The sequence below is a fragment of the Sceloporus occidentalis genome, unplaced genomic scaffold (assembly GCF_023333645.1).
Source record: "Sceloporus occidentalis isolate IW3139 unplaced genomic scaffold, rSceOcc1.0.p SCAF_95, whole genome shotgun sequence".
Classification (NCBI taxonomy): domain Eukaryota; kingdom Metazoa; phylum Chordata; class Lepidosauria; order Squamata; family Phrynosomatidae; genus Sceloporus; species Sceloporus occidentalis.
The window spans coordinates 3,611,995-3,639,124 of NW_028317075.1; positions in this window are offsets into that span (position 1 = coordinate 3,611,995).

Sequence of the window (27,130 nt, forward strand, 5' to 3'; positions counted from 1 at the left end):
GCTGTGCGGCCCTTCGCAGCTGCGCCCGAGGCGAGTGCCTCTCTTGCCTCACCCTTCCTACGGCCCTGTGTGGCAGATGTTTAAACAGCATGAGCAAAATGCTGGTAAGCATGTGAATAGTGAAAAGTAGTTAAATAACATTTGGCCCACCAAGTCTCTCCATCATCACTGCTCAAACACTCAATCCTTATATTCAGGCATGCTTAATTTCCCTGACTGTATTAATGCCTACCCTATATGATGGGGGGGTTGTTCTATATATCTACCTTCATTGATTTTATTTATACATCGTCTTTCGCATGCTGAAACTACTTAGCCCTAATTACTGCTACAAGAGAGATGCTACTCCCTCTTTACACTTCTCCTTTTATTTCAATTAGCCATACTACTCCAATAGATTGTAAACGCACCACTCCTGCCATCAACTTTGTAGAAAAGTACCATAAACTTCTGATGTGTCTGTATGTATATTTGTATATTTGTTTAATAAATGAAAGGTAGTAATAATAATAATAATTCTTAGTAGAGTGGGTAGTAAGGTAAAACTACCTTGTATTACATCTAAGAGTGTGATCCTCTAGTTTTAGACGATGACCTCATGCCCTAACATTTCTCCTTATAGATTACATTGGAAACCCATAGCCGATTCAGCTATAGTTTATCACTAGATGCTAAACAGAAAAAAGAACTAAAAACTTTTAACAGATTGGGATGCAATCACTACAGAAAACCTTTTGGTATTTCGTACACATTGTGAAACAGCACAAAATAACAACACATCCCAATAATAAGTATTATTTTGCCAAAATATTGGATGGGTCTGTGGAAAGCATTCTAGAGAGCTATTGCCCCATTTCTTGATAACAATTTGTTCCTGTTATTGCAAAAAGTAACAGAAAGATAAAAATGGTTTGATGTATGAATTGCTCAGCAGAAATTACAGAACTTTAGAACGTATATAACCAGACTTTGTTGCAAACATTTGATTGTCTGAGGTTCTCCCTCAGACAACCCTTTACATGAATTATATATCATTGGTAAACATAGCTTTAAATGGTTTGTCATATAAAAGTTTAGTAGGCTTTTCTGTTTTCTTAAAAATAAATTATATTTATTTCCGGTGAAGTCTAATATAAACATTCAAAACATTAAAGTCAAGCCATTTATTGTCCATGTCCTTTTCAAATTGCGGGTGATACATTCTGCTAGACACTGTGTGTCTGATTCGATTCCCTGCTGCAAAATATTGATAGTCTTCTGTAGAGAGACATTAGATAAATGGTAATATAACTTTCTTTGCTTCCTAATGTTAGAATCAACAATATTCGTTTAGCATTCCTATAGATTTTTTTTTGCAAAAAAGCTAATTTAAGTAGAAAAATAATAGCTCAGCATCTAATAACATGCAATCCTTTAACCGCTGGCAATGATTGGAAGAGCTTGTTTTAGAATTTGTTATATAGGAAAATGACTCACTTCTTGAATGGTATTCATGGCTACAACAAAACCCATATATTTTTGGCAAACTGACATTAAGACGCCTTCACCTCTAACTAAATGTGCTAGGATTTTCACTCTAAAATATATTTTAATTAAGAAGACTGGCTCTTTTTTTCCATAGGAATACATTTATAATTAAATGATATGGTAGAAATGCAGTGTAGAAGGAAAAAGATTTATGATGTCATATTACAGCACATTGGCATAGATTTTTCCTGTCATTTGTGCTAGATCATTAAGAGGTTATGGCAGTGGGGCAACATTCATAGTGTTTAGTGCCTTGAAATTTCTCTCCCTAAAACCTAGGCAACTGCATGCAAAGCATTGATCAGTGTAATAAGCTTTTTCGCAATGTGACATGGAACATACATAACATTACTGGTATTGATGTTTTCATCTTGAAATTAATCCAAAAATAAACAAAATCCAACCAAAATATAATCATCCCATTTTATCCATGGTATACATTTTCTTTTTCTCATTTTGTTCTATATTGCCTTTTTTAAATCCCTTTCTTTAGTATCTCCTCTATGTTGTTTGTCTTTTTAAACCGTTAGCAGGCAAGTCTATGTACTAATCCAGGGGCGTGCAACATGCGGCCCGCGAGACCTCGAGGTGCGGCCCGCGTAAGATCGGCAGCCAGGGCTGTACCTCAAGCCCTGCAACTTACCAGTGGGAGGGTCTTTTGTACTGCAAAGAGGAAGCGGAACCCAGCAGAGTTCACGTGACATCACATGACTCTGCTCCAGTACTGCTTCCTCTGTGCAGTACCAGAGAATGCAGAGGGAGGCCGCGCCCCCTGCTGAAGTCTGTGAGTGGCATCGAGGAGCTGCAGTGCAGGTAAGGGGGAGGGGAGGGGGTTTGGATGTGTAAGTGCTGGAACCTAGGCATGATGGGACTGTGATTGCTGTTAGCAATCACACTCCTATCATGCCAAGTCAGCCAGTACATGCTGAAACCTAGCTAGCTGCCCCCCTTGTGTATTGATGCTGCCACCAGTATAGGGTCTGCACATCACTTACAGCCACCCTGTACCAGCATGTACTGGCTGACTTGGCATGATAGGAGTGTGATTGCTAACAGCAATCACAGTCCCATCATGCCTAGGTTCCAGCATTTACTGGTTGGATGTGTAAGTGCTGGAACCTAGGCATGATGGGACTGTGATTGCTGTGATTGCTGTTAGCAATCACACTGCTATCATGCCAAGTCACATTCCTAATTTTTTCCTCCAATTGTGGTGTGTTACCTACTTTTATTAAAAATGTGAGTTTTTATTATTATTTTTAAAGGTGGAGGTTTTGGCTAAGTGAATGTTTTGGTCCAGAAGTTTCATTTTGGTACATCCCTAGAATAAATAGAACTATTTCATTTTTAATTATCCTGAATTTGTAGTCACAACACCTTCTAGGCCCAGAAATCAGTGAGAGGAAAAGTAAAGGTTTTGTGTCATTTACTTTATTTTAATCTGCATATTTTATTAAAGGCCATATTTTATCACAGTGAAAAATGAGTGTGGCCCTCGCACGTATACAATTCTGATGAAGTGGCCCACTGAAGAAAAAACTTGGACACCCCTGTATTAATCTGAATACCAAAAATGCAAGTTTGGTATTCACCCCCTCTCCCACAACATGTGTGCCCAATCCTGCCCGCCCCCCCCATTTCTTGGTCAATCCCGGCCGATCCCGCCACATTTGTGGCCAATCACGCCCCCTCCTTACCTGAACCGCAGATTTCCCACGCAGTCCTGCAAGGCTGCCCTCGAGTTGCTCCCTCACAACGTCTCTTCTCTTGCTCCACCCAGGAATAAGGCAGAGTCATGGGAAGTGACGTCACATCACGTGACTCCGCTTTGTTCCTGGGCGGAGCAAGAGAAGAGACAATGTAAGGGAGCAGCGCGAAGGCAGCCTTGCGGGACAGCGCAGGATTACCGGTAACCGCGGGTACAGTGCCTGATCGCCCGTTCACTCCCGCAACACCAGCAAGACCGCCCATGCCTCCCAATGCAGTCCTCTACCTTGTGTTTCATTGTTGTTGCCCTGGTATATGACTTTTGACCGTAAACCCCACCTTGTAAGCAAGTTTGGCTGTTGTTCACCCAGTTTTAATCCTCATACACAGCTGTTTCTCTTTTAGTTAATGATTGTGTTTCAAGATACATATTAAATTGATGATCATTAGCACCTGGTAATAATTGTTTAATCATACACCTAACTATATACCTACAAAATCCCTTATTGTTTTATGACTGTACCTAGATAATTGATGCAAGTGATCACACCTGCATCTAGCTATCTATCTATGTATATATATACACCATATTGGTTCGATTATAGGCTGCACCCGATTATAGGCTGCACCCTTAACCCCTTCGCGACCTTTGCCGGTTCAGGACCGTCATGACAAGAAGGTCACTAAATGACCTTTGACGGTCCTGAACCGTCAAAAAATTAAATAAGCTTAGAAAGTGATCAACGATCACTTTCTTCGCTTAAACGGCGTTACTGTAATGCCTCGATGTCGAGGCATTCAGTAACGCCGAGATCGGCATCGGGGGCCATGTCTGGCCCCTCCCCGGGGCGTCAACAGCCGCCATACATTGTATGGCGGCGGACGCCCGTTTTAAAAGCGTTTAGGAGGCGATCAACGATCGCCTCCTAAACTTAAATGGTGTCGCTGGAATGCCTCGATCAGGAGGCATCCAGCGACACCAAACACTTACCTTTGGATGGGTAAGTGCCGCAGCTGCCGGTGATCTTCGCCATCAAGCAAGATGGCGGCGGCCCCGGAAAAAAAACAATAAAGAAGAAAGAGTTCGCTAGACGGTCTCCTGACCCTCTAGAGAACTCTGGCTCCACTTGCAGGTTGAATACAGGTACTGCATTCAACCAAGCAAGTCAATGGAACCCAGCTTTCTAATCACTATGTGATTAGTAAAATATTCAAAAAATAAATAAAAAATGGAAAAAAATAAAAATAAAAAATGTGCTAACATTTAAAAATAATTATGCAGTGATGTCACTTGATGAACCATCCAGTACCAGCAAAATGTGTAAAAAAAATATAAAAAAAGTATTAAAAAAATAAAATAAAATAAAAAAATAAAGTTTATTATTTTGAGCAAGTGCTAAAATTTCTCAAAAATCTCAACAAAGAGTTAAAATAAAAGCACTTCAAATACCCAAGGGGTGTCTAATATATTAAAAAAATGGCTGATGGGGTAAATTGGAGTGGCCGAGCTCAAAGATAGGGCATAGGTACAGACTGACCAAAATGGAGAAAAAAAGCGCACTTCCCAAATGTGGCATTTTAAATCTCAAACAACCCGACAAACCCATGCATGTCGGGTATCACTGCACTCAGGAGATGTTCCTGAACACACATTGGGGTGTTTTTTGACAGTGACATATACCAGAACCTGTATATCTATAACTAAAGTACAATTTGTGTGAAAAAAAAATAAAAATAATTACTATTACAAAGTTTGACAAAGTGTAGTTCTATAATTGGTGCATGGAAAGGGTTAAAATAACAGCATTTGGAATACCCTGGGGTGTCTAGTTTTCAAAAATATATGGTTTGAATGGGTTAAATTGAGTTAACCCGCTTCAAAGGTATTCCAAAGAGGAGATGGAGGCAGACTGACCAAATGACCACCTGGATTACGCATGCCCCAAAAGTAGCCTTTTACCAGCCAAACAATCTGACAAACCCATGCATGTGGGGTATCGCTGTACTCAGGAGATGTTCTTGAACACATATTGGGGGGTTGTTTGACAGTGACATATACCAGGACCTGTATATCTATAACTAAAGTACAATTTGTGTGAAAAAAAAAATTTAAAAAATTACTATTACAAAGTTTGACAAAGTGTAATTCTATAATTGGTGCATGGAAAGGGGTGTCTAGTTTTCAAAAATATATGGTCTGACCGGGTTAAATTGAGTTAACCGGCTTCAAATATATTCCAAAGAGGAGATGGAGGCAGACTGACCAGATTTGTTAAAAAAGATTTGGAAATCATAAAACGCTGCTTGTACTTATTGCCCTATAACTTACAAAAAACAGCAAAAAAACATAAAAACATTGGGTATTTCTAAACTCAGGACAAGTAGTAGAATCTATTTAGCTAGTTTTTTTTCTTGCTTTTTTAGGTGAGTAAAAGATTTTTCAAATAAAAGTCATAAAATGTGTTTATTTTCAATTTTTCACCATTTTTTTTTATTTTTTTATAGTAAATAAGATGATACGATCAAAATAATGGTATCTGAAGAAAGCCCATCTTGTCCTGAAAAAAACAATATATAACTTATGTGGGTACACTAAATGGGTGAGGAGAAAATTACAGCTGAACACAAGCACCACAAAAGTGTCAAAACAGCCTCGGTCCCACAGGGTACAAAACGAAAAATGAGCCCGGTCCTTAAGGGGTTAAAGTTTGGTGCTATTTTAAATAAAAAAAATACATGAGTCGAATGGTTAAACAGTATTTTATCTAATGAACATGAATACATGTATTTTATCATTTTCGTATCTATTATCGATTTAGTCAGCATATGTCATATACAAACAGAAATTTGGAAAGCCAATAGCCATTTTAAGGTCACCCCCCTTAATTCATAAAGCACATTACTTATAGATATGCCACTCTGCCCCCCAGATATGCCACTCTGCTCCCCAGATATGCTTTATGCCGCCCCAAAATATGGCACTCTGCCCCCAGATATTTCACTCAGCTCCCCTGATATGCCTTATGCCCCCCCTGACTTACCAATATATCCCCAGACTCCCTGATGTCTAGTGGGGGCAGCAGGTGCACATCTGATCGATAGGCGTAGACAACCTCTGCCGCTGCTCGCCACTTCCGCCGTGGCGCCTATGCAGGCGCTCCATCATAGAAGCCCTGGCGGAAGCGCCATCAGCAGCGGAGGTTGAGCGCATCGCACGGATGTTCACTGGCTGTCAGAGAGGAGGATACATTTGTTGTGAGCGCGATGCGCTCAGACAACCTCCGCTGCTGCCGACACTTCAGCGGGGCTGCTATGGTGGAGCACCGGAAGGCTATGTAACGCCGCCGCGCCTTCATAGAAGCCCAGCGGAAGTGCCAGCAGCAGCGGGGGTTGTCTGCATCACGCAGACATCCACCGGCTGCCAGAGAGGAGGATCCAGATCCCCTGCACTGCTAAATGAAAAAGAAAAAAACACCTGCCTGCATTGAGTTGCTGCCATGTGATTGGCTGATAAGCTATTTGTGTTAACAAGCAATTAAACCGTACAATACAGTATCTTTCACAGGAATTATATATAAGGGTCAGGAAGTGAACTACAAAAAAAGGCGAGAGGGGGATCATGCAGAACAAGGCTTTGTTTCCACAAGACTGCATGAAAGTTACTTAGCTAACTGAATGTCCACACGTAACCAATAGCCCATCGGATGAGACAGTATAAAACCAAGTCTTTACATAGAGAAGCTCCTAGAAGCTGCTTGTGTCCTTGTGCTGCACCAACATACTATACATATACACACAAAACCATAACACACATACACACACATACATTGATATCCTTAATATGCATAACCATGTACATTCATACATAGATATGTATTCTCAAGATACTGTTGGGTAAAGATCTTTGTGACTCATGTGGAAGCTGGCCACCTCATCCACCCTAGGACAGGTGGCCTACCAGGAAATTGAACACTGAACATGATTTCATTCATTTATTAAAACAATCTTTAGCTTGCGGTTTTTTGTCAATGCAACTGTTTTGAAGATATTTAAAGATTTCAGATCTGTGGTAGACTCAGCTACAGATAACCTCTAATCATTTTTTCATGGAAAAGTTACAGGTCTACTAAATTCAGTAAGAAGTGACAAATCTACTAATAATTCATAGGCTAAATATGTTGTATTGCTAATGATGTATATAAAACCCACAGTTTGTAATTGTTATGCATGTAATACCAGTCTCTTTTCCCCTTGATGCCAAGATTAAGAAGACTATCTGATCAAAACGAAAACTCTTTGGCTAGTATTTACCAATAATTTATCCAGTTTAAATTAATTAACTGTATTTTTAGTGAACTTGGCTTTTATTTAGTGTGGTCTTGCTAACATCACTCTTTCTAATGAGGATCCATACTTAAAATGTTATATGTTTATTAGATAAAAGGAAATAAGACCCTATTAGTTTGTTTAATATAGTGCATATTTTGAATTTGGCAGATGCATTAACTAGGCATTAAAAACATTGAGAGGTTTAGTACATATGATTTTTAACTATGCCAATAATGAGGTTCAACTTGTTCTTCAACAAAATTTGGGGCATAGAGCAAAAAACATTTCATAGCCATTATGAAACACTCATTAAAAGAAAAGCTAAAAAATCCAAACCTTAAGATAAGTGCAATTTTTGTAAATGCTCAGGCTGTCCAAATGAGGAATCCCAAAGATCACATGGAATTGAGGTTTCTAACAGAAAGGTAATGCCTGGGAATGTATTACTTTAGTGTAGGACATGTTAATTCAATTTTGAAGTACCTTTAACAATCAAACATACAAGTAGTTCAGACCATATCATGGAAATATTCTGGATGAATAATAATAATAATAATAATAATAATGTAAATTGTGCTTTATTTCCCATGACACTCCAGTGCAGTGTATTAGCAAACTATGTTAGAAACTCCTGCACTAAAGATGGTTTACATCATCATGGATCCCCATGACCATAGAACATAGAATATGCTCCAAACAGCAGTGCAAGAGGGACAAAAATAATTGAAATGGAAAAAAAATTAGTATGTATATAGTATAGTATTGCATACAGTTGATTTAGGTTTTATTTATATTGTTTTCATCTTATATACTTGCATTTTCACTAACCAAAAAACCTGTATATGCATATGTATATATACATATTTATTTACATTGTTGACCGTTTTACATCCTTTAGATGGGTCAATAACAAAAGTTGTTACGTACTAGATTTTTGTGCAGAGATATTTTAGATTTTTGTGTAGAGATATTTTACAAACTAAATGTATGAAATGTGGCTTTTTATACATTTTTAAATGGTGATTTCATGTATAGGAAGAAAAAACTATCCAACCCTACCTGGCCCTATGTAAAAAAGTAATTGCCCCTTACATACCAAATCAACCAATTAAACAAATTTAATTGATAACTATTAGCAACTAGCCACCCTCCCCCTTCCTAATGGCATGCGCATCGAAAGATGGGACCATGCCAATTGAGGAAAGAACTTACAAAATCCATCTGGCTACAGTGGGTGAGGAAACTGGCCGAAAAGGGATAGTATAAGAAATCAACAATTGTGAAAAACGCTGGCAATGACTTTCAGAAGGCAACAGACCACACAGAAGAGAGGTTCTGCTGGAAAGAAAGGATAAGACACTGAAGTGGAATCTGATTTAGTTCTGCGAGAAATTGACAACATCTGGAGAGAAAAAGAGGGAATTAAAGCCGAAAAGATACCAGACATAATAGGGTAGTGATTTTTGCTGATACTTGACGGATAGAGAGGTCTGTATTATCAGGCCAAGAATGAAAAAGGTTCAGGACTACAGAAACATCTCAGAAGGGGGAGTAAGACGCACCCCCCGAAGAAGTCAGTAAACCAAAGGATCCCTACCGAGATCTGGATTTCTGGAGGTTGACAATAAAGCCTAAAGCTTGAAGCCAGTCGATCACCCACTTCACCTGAGATTGAAGTCATTCCGGATTGGAAAGGAAAAGGAGGATATCGTCAAGGTAACTAATTGACCTCACTTATTGGGACCAAAAAGGCCATCACTGGTTTCATCTGCTTGGTGAAACACCAAAGAAAGGACCGAAAGGAAATGAATTGCCAAAGTTCGGAATTCCAACGGAATTGAAGGCATTGTCTGAATCTGGATGAATTGGGACCATGAGGTATGCATCCTGCCACAGTCTGGAGTTTCCAACTATTGGAGGTGATAAGGCACCAACATTGGGAAAAATGTACAAGACGCGCTGCTGGGAGAATGCGAAGAAGGGAAAAACACAGGGGGGTAGGATTTACCAATTGAGTATCTTGCACAGCCATGTCCTCCTGTGCCACAACCCCTCTGGAAACTGCTAGGGGTCGGGAACAGGGTTCTGAACCTAGGATTAAATTGGTTCTTTCGATTGTATACTATGTCTGCATCTGACGGGTCTGTACATTGGGGCATTAAATCAGAATTGGTTAGAGGCTCATTCGAACCAAAATCTTGTGCCATGTAAAAATCTGAAGGCCGACCAGAGCCTCCTTAATAGATGTCTGGATCCAAGTTTGGATGTCAGCTGGAGGAGGGCCAGAGTCAATATTGGAGTCAAACATAATGATATAATATATAGGGCAAAAATATAATTATATTAATGAGACTGTAAAAGGCTGAGTGGCTCACTCAGTGCAGGAGATATGAGTATGGCCCAAAAAGCAAAAATATATTTTATATATTTAGCAGGGTTCACTTGTAAAATAAACTTGTGAGTAGCATATCAGTAAAGTGGGGCATTATAGCAGGGCTAACCTGTATAAATGAAACAGTGTAATAGCACAGTACACACCGGTTAACACTAATAAGTACACAGCACTCCAACAGCACGCTGAACAGTGAGACAAGGTGCAGGAAACTCACACAGGTTACATAAATAGCACTTGCCCCAACCAAGATGGCCACCATGTTGTCTGTTTAAACCCGAAAACCGGGATGCACGGCAGACAATGAACATATCCCCAGAAAGAGGGAAGTGGGGCAAGTGAAATCGTTGAAAAAAATATTAAAAACAGAGAAGCATAAGGTATAAAACTAATGAGGGGAAAAATCCATCCCCTTAGAAAACAATGCAGGGACTGCTGTGAGATCTTGAGAGATCCAAGATGGCCACCTGAATCTCGCGAAATCCAAGATGGCTGCCTGAAGGGGACGCCCAAAAAATGGGGAAAAACGAGGAAAATGAAAATAACACCAGGTTAACTTAATTTGCTAATATAGAAAGCAGTAAACGGGGAAAAAGACCTGAGAGGAAAAAGGGTACAGAAACGGTGGGAAAAACGTAAGGGACAAAATAAGTCAGTTAGTATATAAATGCGTCACCAACACTAAGAAACTGACTGACCTGCAATGAGGAGCTGCAAAGGAAGAGGATGATGTCATATAAAAGGTGGACTGTATGCCTATCTCCGATTGGCTGTTCATTTTTTTCTGTGTTTTCCTTTGCTGCTATGAGGATCGGTAAAGTTAGATATGCACAATACGAGCCTCCTGTTGTGCTATAAAATTCCCACAGGCTGCTGAAAGCAAATAAAGACATAATTTACCCTTTTTTTCATTAAACTCCGAGAATGCTTACTGTTTGGACTGTTTGTATACTAGCTCATAGCACCTGGGTACAAATTTTTGGTCTCTTGAGTGCAGATGACATATAATGCATTATATATATATATATATATATATATTGTGACAAACCCTATAGCATGAGGGCCATACATGTCACTTTTAGGGGTCCTAAGCACAGTCCTCTAGGGCAATCAGAGTCAGGAACAGCAGCTTTGAACAAAACAGCACTTTATTTTAACCGCTTAAACCCCAAAAACCAAATCATAAAAAGAAAACCTAGCTCCCAATTGGAGCCCTCTCTAACTGAACTATGCTGGTCCAGACTGACCAGCCTAATGACCCACTACCTCAACCTCCCAGCCAAACCCAGCTATGCCAGGCTCTGGAAAACCTCCCCCAGACAGCACACAAAATGTCCAGGCAGGTATTGCCTCGCTTGGCTCAGGGGTGGTCTTGTTCAGGGCCTCTCCTTGCCCTTGGGAGTGCAGGGAACTTCCTCTTCCCCCAACAGTCTCTGAGTATCAGGCTCCAGGGGTTTTTAATGCCCAGCACCTGTGTCTGATGCCGGCCTCATAGAAATCCCGTACTGGATCCTGCAGACTTCTAGCCTCCTGGAAAAGCCGGCATGGATATTCCACAGAATGGGGGAATGGAGCATTGGCCCACCCTGCTCTCCAATTGCTCCACCCCAGGGACCCATATGTATAATCTGCATAGCAGCTGTACTCAGATACCATGCTAATCATCTCCCTGGGTTATTTATACACACTACGATTGCGGATCAATATTGCAGACCACTTCAACTTTATTTCTCCTGAGGAAGCCCAGTTTTAGGGCGAAACGCGTTGAGATATAAAAGAACAAACCTGCATTTTTCCAGATTGGAGATAACCTGTTCCGGACCTCGGACATTAAGTTTGAATACATTTATTTGAACTCAACCATCTTGTAAGTGCATTTCTACTTGCTTATATACAGCATAGGAAGTTACTGCACCATGTGGTTGTTTTCTGTTTTATATTTATAGAATTTTAAAGAATAAAAGAACAGAACCTATTTCTGAAGAGCCTCTTGTACTGATATTGTTTGTGCGTGCACCTAATACTTTTCACATATCTGAAAATATATCAACAATATCACACTATCATATGTATTTTTTCTTTTTTCCCATATACACATGCGCCCCGATCGCTGTTTTGTCCATCTTTGAATAAGGTTTCTACTGGAACTGGGACCACCTGCTCAGCTTACTGCCATGTTGCTCTGCTAGTTGGTCAGTACTTCCAGCACCATGCATAGTCCCTCCATCACTTAGGCCATAAAGGTTATTTTCCATGCCATTCTTCATCACAGTCTTTTCCTCCAGACAGCTTGTTTTGTACTGTATCTGCTCACTTGCTGCTTGTACAATTTGTAACGTTTCAGATACTGTGTCCATTTCCTCTTGGACTTTAATCTGTTTCTGTAGAGCTAGCTTGGCCTCCCTCTCTTCAGCTAGCTGTATACCCAGTTCATCTAACTGGAGTTGTAGTAGTCTATGTTTTTCTACTGCAGTAACCCTTTGTTCCTCAAGGGTTGCTTTCACCTCTCTCAGCTCTAAGGTTAATATTTCCAGTTGATGACTAAGGGATTTATTGTCTTTATCCAGTTCAAGCCCAACTTGTTGAAGCTTTACATTCGAAGTCTTGGCGTTCTCCAGACTCCATTTTGTCTCTCTCAGCCTGGATATCAGCAACCTGCCTCAATAAAGTTTGCTTGTCCCGCTCTGTGTTACTCAGTATTGCTTCCAGGTTACATTGGACCATATCGCTTTCCCTTAAAGCTTGATCTCTGGAGCGGATAGCCAATGCTAACGCCTCCTCTTTTAGAAGCATAACTACCTCTATTTGCTTTAGCTGGGCTTCTGTGGTCTGTAGCTGATCCTTACAAGATTCCAGTTCAGCCTTTTCTTGGGAATACATGTCTTTTAGGTTTGAATTGGCCTTAAGAAGTTCAGCATTCTCTTTACTGGTTTTAAACAAGACTTGGATTTCATCTTGTAGTTGTTTTATAGTCTCCTGTAGCTTTACCTTTTCCAGACGCTCAACTGCAAGTGTTAAATTCACACTGCTATTCTCGGAAAGGAGCCCGAATACACGCTCTGCATCCTCTTTACCTTTCTGGGACACCTCCGCTAGACGTTTTTCAACCACCAGCTTTTGTTCCTGCAACTGTTGTATCTCTTGAAGTTTTGCTGACGTGTCAACATGATGTTTTCCTCTATAAGCAGCCACTTCAGTTTGCAAAGTGAGATTCTCTCTCTCAAGCTGGCCAATAGTTCGGTACAATTCCGCCTGTAATTGTGCTGCTTGGTTTTTAACCTTTATTAATTCATGTTCTTTTAGCATACACTCATCAGTCAGCTTTTTGTTCTTGCAGATCTGTTTCCCAACATACTCTGACTGCTCAATCACATTCTGATTCAGCTCATCTCTGGACATAGCTTCCACTTTCCTGAGCTTGGTAGTCCATGCCACATTGTTACATTCACCACGACTCAGTTTGTCATAGCAAACATTTAACTCTATCAGTCTCTTAAGTTCACAGTCCCTCTGCTTGATAGCATCTTCATACTTTTGTTTGTTGAAGAAAAGCTCTTTCTGTAATTTGTGTTTCTCCTCCTGAAGCTGAAGAAAAACCGGTGAAAGACTTTCTCTAGCTATTGTAAAGTCTCTTTTGTCCCCTTGTGCAGCACAATTGTAAGATACATGTAGCGTTCCCACTTTCCTTTCTGCAGTATTTAGTTGATCTGTTAGTTCTTTCAGCTGCAAGTTCAAATCAGAGACTTCACCCTGGTGCAGCCACGTTAAGGATTCAATTTCCTCCTTTAACTCTTGAGCCTCAATACAGGACCCTGCACACTTTATGTATGCCTTTTGTGCCAGTTCTAGTGATTCCACATTTCCACTGCAGGTTGGCTGGCGAGTGAAACATGGAAAGGACATTTCTGCTTTGCTGTCCTTTTCCCATCTTGCATTAGACCAACAGTCAGTGCAATAGACAAGTCCCAGAGATTGTACTCCAGGTCTTTAATCTCTCCCTCTGCAGTGTGTAATCAAGCAATTACCAGCAGGCCATAGTGACAAAATGTTTTTCTTTTGCAGGTTTCACACCTATGCAATACTTTTATCCAACTTCACGTCCGGATCATCAATAAGCCGTCACAAACACATCAAGGCCATCCTCCATAAGCATATGTATTTCAGCCAGCAATACACAAGGGCACATACCATCAGGGCCGGCCCAAGGCAAAATGCCGCCTGGGGCGAATTTTAAAATGCCGCCCCCCCCTTATCTACCCTTCCTCTCCCTGCCGCCCCCCCCTCGTACTTACCTTTCAGCAGTCCTGCGGCGAGTCCTGACAGCTTGGCAAGCGAAAACCACTCGGCGCCCCTTTCTCTCTCTTTCGCTTTAAAAAAAAAAAAAAAAGGGCTTGGGGCGGCGAAGTGCCGTCCCTTCAAAAGTGCCGCCTGGAGCGGTTCCCCACTCGGCTCCATTGTCAGGCCGGCCCTGCATACCATGCAACAGTCTTTGCAGAGTTTCCACTCAATCCTCTGCGTTAAGCTGTAATAACTTCTGGCACATCCACTGCAGCTTGGAGCTTCAGGCCACACAACACTGTCTCACGTTTTGGGGTTCCTGGATCCGGTGTAGCACTCGTCACCAGCATCCACTCAGTTGTTCACTTGGTTCCTGCTTTCTGCCCACAGACCATAGCAGTGCTTTGCCCACATTCTCCACCATATGTGACAAAACATCCCTGGGGTTCACAATCTCACAATATATATATATATATATAATGAGGTAAGATGATCTCTCTTGATCCTGCAAAAGTGGGACAGTGGGGCAATTCCATTGGAGAATGTCTGAAATCGAGTCTGCCCTACTAAAAATGGGTTTGTATGTACCGCATAATTAAAATGTCCTATTGGATGTATCGCATTGTTGGTTTTTTTCCAGTTGCGAACTTCATTCTCTCCCATGTTGCAGCACATTTTTCTTTTTGACAAGCTTCTGTCAGCATTACATGGAATGGCTATATGCACTGTATATAATTAGACAGAGGAGTCATTATCTGAGCATAAATATTTCTTGTTAAGTTCAGACTGCTTTCTAGTGATGATACATTCTCTTCCACAGTATGCTGTAAACATAGATATTATGTTCCTTTATAGGTTGTAGATCAGCAGAGATGTAGGTCCCTATCGCATTAGATAATGCATTGTAGTAATGAACACTGCAAATGGAGGAAGATAGATTGTCTACCTCTGACTACAAGGCACTGTAAAAAAAAAAAAAGAAATAAAGGAAACATTCTTATATACTGTATCTAGGGACAGGAGTCTTTATAGATAACTTTTTATTACTGGGACAAAAAAATAACTTCAGTACTTTTTAAATGAGCAGTATTTGAAAAAGTGTAAGTATGGTTAAAGAGAATGTATTGCAAATCATATTTTAAAATGGATCAAAAACCAAAAATAAAATTGGCATTGATCAAAATTAAAGTAAAATACATGATCCTACATGTCAATGACGTATTACAGTGTGCAAGTTGCCATCTCTTCCATTTTAAATAGTTTTCATTATTTTATAACTGGCAAAAGACGTCTTTTACATGAGCGCCCACAGTGCCCAACATAGCTTGCTGATTTTTGTTCATGAAATCTGCCTGCTTGCGGCTTAAAAGGCTTCATGAAAGCCTAGCTATTCAAAGAGGCCTAACTAACTTGCAACTTGTATTACATATAGGCCCCCCTTAATTTTTTCCCCTAGGGCCTTTAGAAACCTAAATCCGCTACTATGGCCATGCTCTAAAGATAGCTATTCAAAGAGGCCTAACTAACTTGCAACTTGTATTACATATAGGCCCCCCTTAATTTTTCCCCTAGGGCCTTTAGAAACCTAAATCTGCTACTATGGCCATGCTCTAAAGATACTGCAGGGGGTAATTTTCCCCTGGGCAAGCTCAAAGTTCTTTAAACACAGAGGCAGGAACATGCCACGATGTGTTTTCCGAGCAAGTAGAAAAAGAGTTTTGGTGAAGGTAAGGGTGTGATAATGGTGTGAGTGAGAGTTGGCGTGTGTAAGCATGAGTGTGTATGTGTAAGTGTGTGTGTTGTCAGGAATGTGTATGTGTGTATACTTGTACATCCATTCATGTTAGCATGAATGTATATGTGTGTGTTAGCATAAGTATGTGTGCTCGTGTTATTATGAATGTGTAGGTGTAGCTGTATATATGTGTGTTAGAGTTAGTGTGTGCCAGCCTTAGTGTGTAAATGTGAGTGTGTAACATAGTAACATAGTTCATAAGGTTGAAAAAAGACCAAAGTCCATCAAGTTCAACCTATATACATATTGTGTCCCTACTGTGTTGATCCAGAGGAAGGCAAAAAAAGCCTTATGAAGCAGATGCCAATTGCCCCATACCAGGGGGAAAATTCCTTCCCGACTCCAAATATGGCAATCAGAATAAATCCCTGGATCAACGTTCTGTCCCTATTAATCTAATATCCATAACTTGTAATATTATTGCTTTCAAGAAACACGTCCAGGCTCCTTTTGAACTCTTTTATTGAGTTTACCATAACCACTTCCTCTGGCAGAGAGTTCTATAATCTCACCGCTCTTACTGTAAAGAACCCCCGTCTGTGCTGGTGTAGAAACCTTCTTTCCTCCAACCGTAGAGGATGTCCCCTTGTTATAGATACAGTCCTGGGTATAAATAGGTCCTGGGAGTGATCTCTGTACTGTCCCCTTATATATTTATACATAGTTATTAAATCCCCCCTAAGCCGTCTTTTTTCCAAACTAAATAACCCTAATTCTGATAATCTTTCTGGGTACTGTAGTCCTCTTATTACTCTGGTTGCCCGTCTTTGAACCCTCTCCAGCTCCACTATATCTTTCTTGTACACTGGTGCCCAGTACTGTACACAGTATTCCATGTGTGGTCTGACTAGTGACTTGTACAGTGGTAGAATTATTTCCTTGTCGTGGGCATCTATGCCCCTTTTGATGCACCCCATGATTTTATTTGCCTTAGCAGCAGCTGCCTGACACTGGTCGCTACAGGTAAATTTACTGTTAACTAAAACTCCTAAGTCCTTTTCCATGTCAGTCGTCCCCAGTGTTTTCCCATTTAATACATATTCCCAGCCTGGATTTTTCTTCCCCATGTGCATAACCTTACATTTATCTGTGTTGAACCTCATCTGCCACATCCCAGCCCAAGCCTCCAACCTATGCAGATCCATTTGTAATCGTGCACTGTCCTCTATTGTGTTAACCACGTTACAGAGCTTAGTATCGTCTGCAAAGATTGATACTTTACTATACAATCCCTCTACAAGGTCATTAATAAATATATTAAAAAGAATAGGACCCAAAACTGACCCCTGTGGTACCCCACTAGCAACAGTAACCCACTCAGAGTATGTACCATTAATAACCACCCTCTGTTTCCTATCACTGAGCCAGTTACTTACCCACATACACACATTCTCCCCCAGCCCAAGCATTCTCATTTTATGTACCAGCCTTTTATGTGGCACCGTATCAAATGCTTTGGAAAAATCAAGATATACGACATCCAGCGATTCACCCCGATCCAGTCTTGAGCTCACCTCCTCATAAAAGCTGATCAGGTTAGTTTGACAGGACCGATCCCTTGTAAACCCATGCTGATATGGAGTCATACACTTATTTTCATTGAGATACTCCAAAATAGCATCTCTTAGGAAACCCTCAAACAGTTTACACACAACAGAAGTTAAACTAACAGGCCTATAATTCCCCGGGTCACTTTTTGTCCCCTTTTTGAATATTGGCACAACATTTGCTATGCGCCAGTCCTGGGGAACAGACCCTGTCACTATAGAGTCCTTGAATATTAGAAATAGGGGTCTGTCTATTACATTACTTAACTCCCTTAGAACGCGGGGGTGAATGCCATCTGGACCTGGTGTCTGTGTGTGTAAGAGTGTGTGAGTTAGTGTGCATGGGTATTTTTACATGTGTATTAAGATGAGAATGTAAAAATGCGTGGTAGTGCTTATGGTGCATATGTTTCATGAGGCATGGTGGGGGTGCTCATGGACACACAGCTTTCTTATGTCTCTGGCCAGAAGATGCCAGTCCTCCACCACTCCACCAACCACAATCTAGCTCAACATCATAGATACTGTAGTTCCAGGATATTAGGACTGACACCTGTTGGCTAGCCAGCTTTCATTACCAGGTCTTTGTTTATTGTAGGTCAGCAGGACTGTATATGTTTGAAATATATCTTTAATACCCCATACACAGTTTATAAAGGTTAATTCCAACTTAGGCTCCTAAAATATGTTGCATAAACATTTGTAGTATATTGATAACTTAACTAGCAATATGTAGCAGGTAAGATCTATTATACAATGAAGGCAGACATGAGTAATTGCTTTAATCAGCAATAAATTATGGTTTATGATACATACCGGTATATCCAATACAGTATCTAAAAACTAATTCGTTGCATTATCTTAAAATGATTATTTCACAAGATAAAAGTTTCACATTTTTCCTTTCTTACTTTTAAAAAGCTAAGGACTTTAGTAACTAAGATTTGGAGAAAAGTGGGATTCGGACCAACTCACGGGGATCAGGCATGATCTAGCAAAGTGGCCTGTCAGGCGTATCAGGACTCCACTTGGGTTTGGCATAATAGACAAGGCTCTGAATAAAAAAAAAGAAATACAAACCACCCATGAAACAAATACCCTTCCTCTAAAGAAGAAGCTGCAAAGATAGAGGAAAAGCACCTGGTAGCCACCCCTGATTAAGCTATAATCAGGGTAGAGTTATAATCATCAGATCAGGGAGGCTTTCTCTAACACCTTTTGGGAGCTATAGTGCAAGGACATGAAAACCTAGTCGCATCTGGTCAGGCAAGTTAACTGGCAGTCTAAGTTAACCCTCGATTGTCTTCTTTTTAGCTTTTGTTGTTCAATTTTAAAATGGCCGATGTTATTGTGAAAACAATACATGCATCTTAATTATTATTGTGAGGAGTGTGAAGTGTTTTGCTTGCATGGATTTTAATTGTATTAATGAGCAGAAGGATAATACAGTAAGCTTCAATGCATTGTGAAAAAATTAGTAAGCTAATGCAGCTTAATACACAAGAGTGCGCACACTGAAAAAAAGCTTGACAAGTTACACTAGAAATCTAATTCTAAACCAGTTATTGAAAATGTAAGGCAGGAAAAAAGAACTTCCCTTTATGAGTAAAACTAGTAGCAAATACTTTCTCCTATTCGGAGCCTATAACACTTTCTTTCTACTGACCAAAGAACGAATGACCTGGAGATAAGAAAGTTTCTCACAATTATCTCACGCCACTGTGCAATCCCCATGTTTTATTGCATATTGTCTTTTTCCATATTGTTGAAAGCTCTCTGCTTTCCAACTCGCAGTTTCTCTAAGCTGATGAAGTGGTTGTTGCACACATGCACATTCTTTACAACAAAGATGCAAATTACATAGCCTATGTAGCGAACGAATCATGACCCCAATACCTATGTAGCCTTATGCAACATAGTTATACAGGAGAACACAAGCTCAGCCAAGACTCCTCCATAGTTTTATTTCCTCCTAAGTAAGGGTTAGTGCATGGTTTGGCTCAAGTCTTGTTCATCATTCAGATGAACTGATGAGCCAAGCTAGACAGCTGTCTACAACCAAGGCTAGGTAAGCATGCTCAGAACTATCTCAATTTATTATAACACTTGTACTCTAATAAAGGGGAGTTCCACTGGCACCCAAATCCCTTTTTCTTCTGTTCTCCTAAATGATTTTTTTTCTCTATTCCTCTTATAAATTAACACACACAATCAATTGTTGTAGCTATTGATTTTGTTGACTACATAGTGTTGCCAGCAAATCACAACACTCAGAAGATATGGTGTTGGAAAGCCCTCTTAATGAGTCAATCTCAATTCAAAGATGAGTACTTTTATAATTCAATTGCTATGAATGCAATATGTGATTAACTTCCCATATGTCTATTGTTCATAAATGTTACTGTTTTGTCTTATACACTTTCATTAAACTGTTCTTGCATTACAGGTACACTCCAGCTTGATTAGTGCCACCTTTTATTTTGCCTTTTTTTAATAAAAAATCCATTGAGGAATTCATCCTCCCTGATATATTTCCCCGCCTTGCATGTCCTTAAATTAGATATACCGTATTTGCCCGATTATAAGACGAGGTTTTTTCCAGAGCAAATGCTCTGAAAAATACCCCTCGTCTTATAATCAGGGTCGTCTTATAATCAGACCTCAAATAGGTCTGATTATGAGACTAAGATCCAGATCCCCCGCAGCGATGCAGGGGACCTGGATCCTCCTGTGTTATGCCCCCCCCCAACTTACCGGTGCTTAGTCCGGGCTGCGCGTAGAGCTCTACACGATACAATCGCGTAGAGCTCTACACGATACAATCGCGTAGAGCTCTACACGCTTCCCGGACTAAGCACTGGGGACCCAGATGCAGGGGACCTGGATCCTCCTGTGTTATGCCCCTCCAACTTACCGGTGCTTCTGAGTCCCCGGTGCTTAGTCCGGGCAGCGTGTAGAGCTCTACGCGATTCGCATGGAGCTCTACATGCTGCCCGGACTAAGCACCGGGGGCTCAGATGCAGGGGACCTGGATCCTCCTGTGTTATGCGCCCCCCCCCAACTCAGAAGCACCGGTAAGTTTGGAGGAGGGAGGGGGAGTGTTAAATGGGGGGGTGTAAGGCATTTCTGGATGCAGAGTGCTCTGTGAAATGCCTTTTAACCCCTTTAATGCCACTCTGCCTCCTGAAATGCCTGTTACCTCCCTATATGCCACTCTGCCCCATAATATGCCTTTTAACCCCCTAAATGCCAGAGTGGCATATAGGGGTATAAAGCATTTCTGGAGGCAGAGTGGCACATAGGGGGTCAAAAGGCATATCAGGGGGAACAGTGGCATATAGAGGGTTAAAAGGCATATCATGGGGCACAGTGGCATTTAGAGGGTTAAAAGGCATATCATGGGGCACAGTGGCATATATGGAGTATAAGGCATTTCTGGGGCAGAGTGGCAAGCCTGGGGGCAGATGTGCATAACTGGGGGGGCAGGTTGAAAAAAAAATAGGAAATAAAAACAAAATATTTTTCTCAATCATAGCTTTTATTAACAAACAATTGTTCACATAGTTTACATGAACTAACATTTACTGGTAAAACTTTTTTCCTATAGGGTCGTCTTATGTTCAGGCTTTTTCTTTTTTTCCTAAGTTAATATTCAGATTTTGGGGGGTCGTCTTATAATCAGGGTCGTCTTATAATCGAGCAAATACGGTACTTAGCTAAATGCACCTCCTGCTGAGCAAATTTCATGTGCATATAATCAGTGCTTGCTTGTGCAACATTTCCAGGAGGTCTAGCAAGACCCTCTACTAATGCATGAAAAGTTACAGATGCTTTCAGGACCTCATCGGTCTCTTCCTCGGAAGGTCTGGAAAGCTTACGTAACATCTTTTTTCTATGTTGGCCCAATAGCATCAAAAGCAGCAGGTATCACATTCAACAAAAAATTCCATGTTCCTTCGGTTTACCATGGCGGTATGCATTTTTCTTATTTTAATGCAAAAGCACATTCCTAGCCCAGTCCACCTATATCCCAACCTTGTAAGGTCATGTCCACAAAACTCCACCTGCTACAGAGGTTCATTAAAGGCAAGCATACAACTCTAATGGTAAATCCATGCATTAGGCATCTGCCTTTCAATACTTTTTATCATTGTGCGGTGGCACAGCACCCTGTTGTTCTAGGACTTGTCCAATTCCCAAAATTATTACTCATATCTGTATATGTAGTTTAAGAACAAGGCAAGGTACCCATCCTACAATCATACAGCTCCCAGGAAAGGAGACATCTTATCTGAATTTGCTACTGCTACTAGTTTTGGCCATATCAGTAGTGTGGTGCACCAATTAGGTAGAAAAAGTATCCTTCCTGTTCTTTTCACACAGCTTTATGATTAAAATTGTAGTTTCTGTTTGGTAGTCTTTAAATTGTAAACATTTATTAATTGAATTCAATATCATGAAATACTCTTATTTATAGAGTTTAGGTTGGTGCAGCAGAAACAAGATCAGGAGTAGTTTATCTGGTGGCTATCGAGGTGTTGATGAAACATACCCATGAGATCTTGCCAACTCTGTACCTGTTGGACACTAACCATGCAATATGGTAGCTCTAGTTTCGGAAGTAGCTGATAGGCAGCTCTCCAATAGTAACCTGCAATTTCACAACTGCTGGGGAGCCACATTTACTTTTGAACTAAACCAAACACTAGTCCCATTGTATCAATAGAACCTGCTTAAATTGTCATCCATGCTTACCTAAAGTTACTTGACTCAGTTATATCAGTTAACATTGTTGCTCTTACAGAGGATATATTATATGCAAAACCCACAGAAAAGAGGCAAAATAGGATGAATGTGAATACAAAAAGATTTCTCCTACACCCAATTTCTCCTACACCAAACATTAAGGATTTTCTTAGGACTTGTTCTGGTGGCTAGAACTATCTGTGAAAGGATCCATATCCTCTCAGAGGAGCTGTTCCACATGTCTTCCAAAAATGAACTCTATTGTAGCTAAGTGCAGCATAAGAAACATCGAGAGAGTCAGTGACCCATCTAAACCTTAATTGGTGGTAATGGTGGTTGGAAATACACAGTTTGCGATTCAACTGCCTGGCTTATTACCAAATACTGTAGCTATAATGGCTTCTAGACTTCAACTGCTAAAAAAAGTAGAAAAGAACTACTAAATGATTCAGTGGGGTGCACAGAGTATCAATGACACATTATATGGATGTTCGATTTGCTGGAAGGCAGCAATGACATGAATATTTAATAAACAAATAAGAGTACACTACAGAGACCCTGCAAAACATACAGATTATTCTTCCTTATCATACTACCATGCACCTATTATTGTTTTGTTGTTATACTAATGAGGCGTATATACCAATAAAACGCAGGTGCCAGTTGTGAGTAAACTGGTGTAGGTTTATTACAGGTTGAAAACAGCAGAGATGTGTGGACGACTATCACTCACATGGAGACTACCAAATTCCAACTGGCTCAACTGAAACTAGATATGGTATCTATCATCACACAATTTGAATACTGCTATGTGATTGGTTGGAACATACATATGCAAATATTACAGTTATTGATTGCTTTAGCATACTTTGCTGCAAAATATTTATTTAAATTTTGACATATACGATTGTTGCTAAATATATATGTATAGCTGGTATAATGTAAAAATATTAACATGCTATTTCTTATAGATTTTCAAGATGTAAAACATATATTTAATTTTTAATTGTTTCTTGTTAGCAATTATTATTTATCATTCTACGTCCATTTCGTACAACGCAACCTTTTCATTTCTCTAATGCAGACTTTTAGAATAAAAGGCCATGCAGAGTATCAACGGGAGGTTTGTGGGAAAAAAACTGCATATTTTTTCTAAAATATTACAGAACAGTTTCATGTGGGTTGTTGAAAGATACACAGGCAGTGTCTGTATCCTGATTACATTTGAAGAAATTGTAAAACAGTAATATTGAAGGTCCTCATGTTTTAGACATATAGTATGTTAATCCTTTGGTCATAAAACAGACATAATATACACTGCTCAAAATAATAAAGGGAACACTAAGATTACACATCCTAGATCTGAATGAATAAACTAATCGTATGACATACTTGCGTCTTTACATAGTTGAATGTGCTGACAACAAAATCACACAAAAATCCTCAATGGAAATCAAATTTATCAACCCATGGAGGTCTGAATATGGAGTCACACTCAAAATCAAAATGGGTATCCGGCTTTAGACACTTCTTCAGGGACAACGCGGACCCCCCGCCACATCCTCCGCAGGATCCATTCACTCCTTACGACCCACAGGCTGCTTGATTGTTGGAGGGCTCTCCATCCTGATACAAGGGACTACACTTTCTTTTCCATGCCGCACAACTCGTATTCCCGTATCGATTTTTTCTTTCTTCCTTGCCACTTCACCAACCTCCTCCGCCGCTCTTCCATTGGGGCGACGACCTGGTCGGACCATGCCCCCCTGTCCCTTTCCCTGGCCTCCCCTCTCCCCCGTCCTACTGGGGGCTCCTGGCGTCTTAATGAATCTATCTTATCGGACGTGCTGGCCCGCTCTGAGTCACTTGAGGTCCTCCGCCATTATTTTCAGGATAACCTCCTCCAGGGTACCCCTGAGTTGACAGTCTGGGAGGCGCATAAATGCGTCATTAGGGGGCATTTTATCAAGGAGTGCTCTAAGCGTAAACGCGCGGAGCAGGAGCGGATAGACAGTCTCTACGCCCAGATAGCCTTGGCAGAACAGGCGCACAAAACCTCGGTGTCTGGAAGTGACCTGCAGCTCCTCTTGTCTCTCCGGGGCGAGTTGGCCTCGATCCTCAATCGCCGACTGCACACTTCTTTTCTGAAAACTAAGGCAATTTACTACGAGCATGGCAATAAGCCGGGTAAATATCTAGCTCGGGCTTTACGGGCCATACGGAAACCGACCTATGTGCCCAAGATACGCTCCTCGAGCGGTCTCCTTCGCTCGCACCCCTCCGATATCTCTCGCTGTTTCCAGAGTTATTATGAGGGACTCTACAACCTTCGCGCGGTCCCCTCCGGCCCCGCATTTCCCAGTCAGTCCCTGGAAACTAGGTCGAATCTTGATAGGACCGTTAAACGGAAGATCACGTCGGATGAGGCGGCCACTCTAGACTCCCCAATCACACTGCCAGAGTTTCTCCTTGCCCTTAAGTCCTCCCCGGCAGGGAAATGCCCAGGCCCTGATGGGCTTCCCTTACGCTACTACTCGGAATTTAAAGATCTTTTGGGCCCTCACTTTATTCTGTCGGGCGGTCGTATTCCGGATCATACTTTGTCTGCTGCGATTACTCTCATTCCAAAGGAGGGCAAGGACTCGGAGCAATGCAGCAGCTACCGCCCAATTTCATTGCTGAACGCGGATCTGAAACTGCTGGCCAAGATCCTTGTCAACCGGATCAAGCCTTTCATGCGCTCGCTGGTTCATCCGGATCAGACGGGCTTCATCCCTGGGCGCGAAGCCAGGGACAGCACTATCAGAGCCCTTTCACTTATGCACTACGCCAAGCACACCTCCACTCCGACCATGCTGCTCTCCACGGACGCTGAGAAGGCCTTTGACAGGGTGGACTGGCCTTTCATGCTGTCCACCCTGTCTCATATGGGTTTTGGTCCCGGTCTACTGACCTGGATTCGGTCCTTTCATTCCACTCCCTCAGGTCGCGTCCGGGTTAATGGCTCCCTCTCGGATTCTTTTGCTATCCGAAATGGGACGAGGCAGGGCTGCCCACTTTCCCCCCTGCTGTTTGTGCTCTCTGTTGAGCCCTTACTCCAAGCTGTGCGGCTGAACCCTGATATATGTGGGTTGCAAGCTGGGGGTACCCATCATAAAATTTTAGGTTACCCGGATGACCTGCTGTTCGCTGTGTCTCGCCCCCAGATCTCTCTCCCCAATATCCTCCGTGAGTTCTCTTTATATGGTGCTCTTACGAACTTCAAAATTAATGCCTCCAAGTCCGAAATATTGAACATAAACCTTCCTCATGAGGTGGTCGGTCCCCTGAGGACCTCGTTCCCTTTTGCCTGGTGTAACTCTAAGCTCAAATATCTCGGGACCTGGTTATCGCCTGATTTCTCTCAACTATTCCACTATAACTTCTCACCCTTACTGACTACCCTCCGGTCTGATCTGAGGTCCTGGAAGTCGTTGACGATCTCTTGGTTGGGTCGTATCAATGTGCTCAAAATGAACGTCATGCCTCGTTTTCTGTATCTGTTTCAGACCCTCCCTATCGCTGTCCCCCCCTCTTTCTTCGCTTCTCTGCGCACGGCATTTCTTCGCTTTGTCTGGGGTTCTCGGGCCCCTAGGGTACGCCTTGCCACGCTAATTCTCCCCAAATCTAAGGGCGGTCTGGCCCTGCCTTGCCCTCGCACTTATTACAGGGCGTGCCATCTACTACGTGTGCTGGAATGGTCCCACAGCCAGGCACACAAACAATGGGTGGCTGTTGAAACCGCCTTACTGGGCCTTCCTATGCGCTCTTTGCCTTGGCTTCTACCCCCTACTGCCCGGGGAGCGGCTTTACCTCACCCATTCATACGGGCCACTCTGGATGTCTGGTTTCAGGTTCTTAGGAAGACGCGCCTATCCTCGGTGCCCTCGCCGCTGACCCCTGTTCGGTATAACCCTGATTTCCCCCCTGGGATGGGTGGGGCCCTCTTCTCGGCCTCGTCCGGGGGCGGGAGGTCGGAGATCCGCACTTTCCTCTCCAGTGAGGGTCTTAAGCCTCTGGATCAGCTTTCCCCTCGCACGCCCCCCTCTTTTCTAGACGCGTTCCACTATGCTCAACTACGTAACTTTGTGCGGTCACTCCCCGGAGACATGACATGTCGCGAGCACTCACAGTGTTTGAAGACCTGTGTGTTGCTGCTGAGCTCCCGCCGCATGGCATCTCACGGCTATATGGTTTGCTCCTTGAGGCACTTAACCCAGTGCCCCCTGTGTTTATGGGACGGTGGGAATCCGAGCTGCGGGTCGCTTTTACGGCGGAACAATGGGAGAAGATCTGTGTCTTTACTCATTGCTGCTCCAGGAGTGCTAGCGACCAGGAAATGTCATATAAGCTACTGGCCCTTTGGTACCGACCCCCTGCCTTGACTTCTGTATACCGCCCCGACGTGCCGAACAGGTGCTGGAGATGTGACGCCTCCCCAGGCTCTCTCCTGCATTTGTGGTGGCAGTGTCCTCGTATAGTTCCTTTCTGGAAATCTGTTCATACCCAGTTGCAACGCCTCACGGACCGCGTGGTCCCGTTCATGCCGGAATTTTGCCTTCTCCTTCATACCCCCCTCTCGGAACGTTGGTTCCGCAGGTCTATTACGCGCCATCTTCTCACAGCAGCTAAGGCGCTCATCCCACTGCACTGGGGTGATCCTGCCCCACCTACCTTTAAGGAGTGGGTCCTCCGAGTTGAACAAACGAGGGTCCTGGAGGAGTTGCACCTGCTTGCCACGGGTGCGGAGGTGAGATACCAAAAGACTTG